This window comes from Octopus bimaculoides, chromosome 1 (assembly GCF_001194135.2).
Source record: "Octopus bimaculoides isolate UCB-OBI-ISO-001 chromosome 1, ASM119413v2, whole genome shotgun sequence".
Taxonomy (NCBI): Eukaryota; Metazoa; Mollusca; class Cephalopoda; order Octopoda; family Octopodidae; genus Octopus; species Octopus bimaculoides.
In genome coordinates, this window is record NC_068981.1 from 10,856,917 (window position 1) to 10,861,249 (window position 4,333).

The window sequence follows — 4,333 nt, forward strand, 5'->3', positions numbered from 1 at the left end:
ATATATATATATATATACATATTTTCACATAAAAAATATGTTATATATTTAGGGAGAAATAGATAAATTACATGCATACATAGAGAGATAGGTAGATAAATTAGTAGTTGAATAGGCAGATAGGTAGAGAAAAAATAGAGAAATATTGCGTAGTTAGGAACTTCGCTTCACAAGCACATAGTTAAAAGTTCAGTCCCATTGTACGGCTATTTGCTTTAATGCCTTCGATTGCTGGGGACGTAATAATGCCATGCAAGTGAATTTGTATAAGAAAATCTTGGCGAAAGAATGAGAAAAATGTGAACATTAAATACCTTTTCCAGGTGGTTCTATTAGGTTAGTCATGTCCGGCACCAGTTCTGGCGGAACGTTATCTAAGTATCCAAGTATTATATATAGTATTTATAAAAAAAGAACATAATACAAAAAGATGGAATGAATTGGCTTTGGTTCAAATCACTATAATTGCTTCTGCGCTTTAACTCCAGCTGTTAATTGCTGAGTATTTCACACAAATATTATTATATAAATGTGGAGGCGCAATGGCCCTGTGGTTAGGGCAGCGGACTCGCGGTCATAGGATTGCGGTTTCGATTCCCAGACCTGGCGTTGTGGGTGTTTATTGAGCGAAAACCCCTAAAGCTCCACGAGGCTCCGGCAGGGGATGGTGGCGAACCCTGCTGTACTCTTTCACCACAACTTTCTCTCACTCTTACTTCCTGTTTCTTTTGTGCCTATAATTCAAAGGGTCAGCCTTGTCACACTGTGTCACGCTGAATATCCCCGAGAACTACGTTAAGGGTACACGTGTCTGTGGAGTACTCAGCCACTTGCACGTTAATTTCACGAGCAGGCTGTTCCGTTGATCGGATCAACTGGAACCCTCGACGTCGTAAGCGACGGAGTACCAACAACATTATTATATAAATATGTGTTACTGCACGTCATCGGGTGGGTCGCTTTGAGATCACTGCTAGCCATCTACATACATAAATCTATTATATATATATATATATATATATATATATATATGTAACATATGGTATAATTATAAAAAGGGCAAATTTTAGCCATTTTCCCGCAGACTGAAAAGAAATGATGAACAACCTTAATCTATTTTCGAACCCTACTGGTTTCTCATCAGAGGCGTCTACATCATTCTGAAAGTCTCCAGAGAAACAAGCATCTAAACTGTTTACCCCCCTCCCACGCTTATCCATCACGGCTGATCTTACCAATCGCGCATGGTGTGTTATATAACATTCCAATTATATAACCTTACGCTCATCAGAGTTAGCTTATATGGGAGGGAATATGTCGACTGCTCTCTATTGTTGAAGGTGAATTGACACATCCTGTATATGGTTGCCGTGGAAAAGGTGGTGAAACGAAAAAGGGCTGGGGATTTGGTTAGGAGTTATGTCCCTTGGTTGGATTCGCAGTAAAGCCGGTAAGAGTTATCTTGAAGTGTTTGTGGGATATGTGGGCGTTATTAAGTGTGGTACTCCTGTATGGATGGGGTACTGGTGTCATATGTAGAATTTTTTCCAGAGGTATAAGTAGATATAATATAATTGTGTTCGTTAGTCTGATTTCTTTGTGTATTGGTTAAGGTCGTGGGGGAGGGGCTTTATATTAGCGAGTGGTGTGTGATGTGTGTGTGGAAGTATAATGCGTCTGAAGGGATATATGTTGTGGGTGGTGGAAGCCAGTCTATTTAGTAGGTGTCAGTTAGCTGGTATACACACAGATATACACATAGATATATACATACATACACACACACACTCACAAACAAACACACACACACACACACACACACACACACACACATATACATATATATACATATATATATACATATATACACACATATATACATATATATATATATATATATATATATATATATATATATATATATATACACACATATATATATATATATATATATATATATATATATATATATATATGTATACATATACATGTGTGTGTTTGTGTGTGTGTGTGTCTTTATGTCTGTGTTTCTCCCCTATCACCGTTTGATAACCGGTGTTCGTGTGTTCAGCTCCCCGTAACCCATTGGTTCGATAAAAGACAGCAACAGGGTAAATACCCGACTTGAAAAAAATGTAAGTACTGAGGTTGAATCCTCAACTCTTCAAGGCAGTGTTACCTCAGCATGGTCACTGTCCAACACGTGAAACAAGGAAAGATAAAGATGGAAGATAAATGAGTCCTGTCATTCAAGACGCTGATGTGTGATTTGAGGAAGACTTGAGTATTTGCAGTGTGTCTGGTGACCGCGGAGAAGTATTTGGCGAACCTAAAACGCCTGTGATTATATCAACATCTAGTATTTCTTGTTACGTAGGGTAATTTGGGAAATATTCTTTTCTCAATTGATGTTAATTAACAAATAATGTTAAAAAGGTATATGCATTCGGATCACTATATTTTTATATTTTTCAAATTTCACTGTGAAAGAATACTATTTAAATAACTATTTTCAATATTCTTTTATTCTTTTATTCTTTTATTTTTTTATTCCTTTATTCTTTTATTTTTTTATTCTTTTATTCTTTTACTTGTTTCAGTCATTTGAGCAGAATCTTTTAGTCGAGCAAATCGACCCCAGGACTTATTCTTTGTAAGCCTAATACTTATTCTATCGGTCCTTTTTGCCGAACCACTAAGTTACGGGGACGTAAACATACCAGCATCGCATGTAAAGCGATATTTTGGGGGTAGACAAACGCAGACACGCAAACACACACACACACACACACACACACACACACACACACACATATATACGACAGACTTCTTTCAGTTTCCGTCTACCAAATCCACTCACAAGGCTTTGGTCGGACCGAGGCTATAGCAGAAGACCCTTGCCCAAGATGCTACGCAGTGGGACTGAACCCGAAACCATGTGTTTGGTAAGCAAGCTACTTACCACACACTCACTGTTTGCAGGATTGAACGCATTAGAAAGCTCCCATCATATGGCAGGTAGCTTTGGATATTTTCAGAATATAGACACACGCACATATATATGATGTTAAAATGAATTCAGAGCGAATATATTATTTGTACATTTGGAATATATATATATATGTTATTAATAACAATGTTATTGTTTCGCTATCAATTTATTCCATATATAACGTTATTCTGTATTACTGACAGTTGAAAAATATGTTCCCAGCAGTCTTCTATCACCCTTTTCAGTGTTTAAAACAAAGACATGAATGCAAGAAGCTCAAAGCCATCTCCTTTCATGGGTTGGTTAAACAGAGTGAAATAGATTATTAACTATTACCTGCCATATAACAGACAATAGCATTTTAGCTTATAGTTACCAAGGGACATAAATACAATAACATCATAGTTATCTCCCTTTAGCGGTTGGTGAAGCAGTGAAATAGAAACAGCCGGGCAGTTATATGTATAATACAACTGATGACAGTATTCTGGTGGTGCTCTGATATGTGTGAGCGTATTTAGTAACATCACTGCCTCATGTAGCGGATTAGTACTCTCACATAGAAGGAAATTATCTGGTGTGGGGCGTTTACAAACGTTTTGGTCCTGAAGGGGAATCGCAGTCCATCAGTTGAAGATATCCCTCTTTGCAGGATTGAACACATTAGAAAACATAAAGCTTCCATCATATGGCGGGTAGATTTGGAAGTATGTATTTGCCATTATGGATATTCTCAGAAAAATTGGCATACAAAAGATAATTATTATTCTTTTATTCTTTTACTTGTTTGAGTCATCTAACTGCGGCCATGCTGGAACACCGCCTTTTAGTCGAGCAAATCGACCCCAGGACTTACTCTTTGTAAGCCTAGCACTTATTCTATCGGTCTCTTATCGGGGACGTAAACACACCAGCATCGGTTGTCAAGCGATGTTGGGACACACACACACACACACACACACACACACACACACACACACACACACACATATATACGACAGGCTTCTTTCAGTTTCCGTCTACCAAATCCAATCACAAGGCTTTGCTCGACCTGAGACAAGACACCTCCCCAAGGTGCCACGCAGTGTGATTGAACCCAGAACCATGTGGTTGGTAAGCAAGCTACTTACCACACAACCACTCCTTATTAAACTTTTATCACATTTCTTGGTGATTATACAAAATGATGAAATAAATACACATTTTTAAAGGAAAATATTGTTCTATATTTAAGAGATGAAGAATTATGTACATTATTTTCATTATTTACATTTGACGGATATTTGTCCTCATCTTGTTTGTTGTTAACACAACGTTTCGGCTGATATACCCTCCAGCCAT

The 4,333-nt window shown here is 37.5% G+C and overlaps 1 protein-coding gene across 4 annotated transcripts in view; it reads right to left on the minus strand.

Annotated features, from left to right (window-relative positions):
• LOC106880078 (uncharacterized) overlaps positions 1–4,333 on the minus strand; it is a 269,236-nt gene that overhangs the window by 61,738 nt on the left and 203,165 nt on the right. The window contains exon 1 of one of the 4 annotated variants that reach the window (XM_014929891.2): positions 315–845. The exons of the other annotated variants lie outside the window; for them this stretch is intronic. The gene's annotated coding sequence lies outside the window, so the exon portion shown is untranslated. Of the gene's footprint in view, positions 1–314; positions 846–4,333 lie in introns of those variants that run through there. 4 annotated transcript variants of the gene reach the window in all.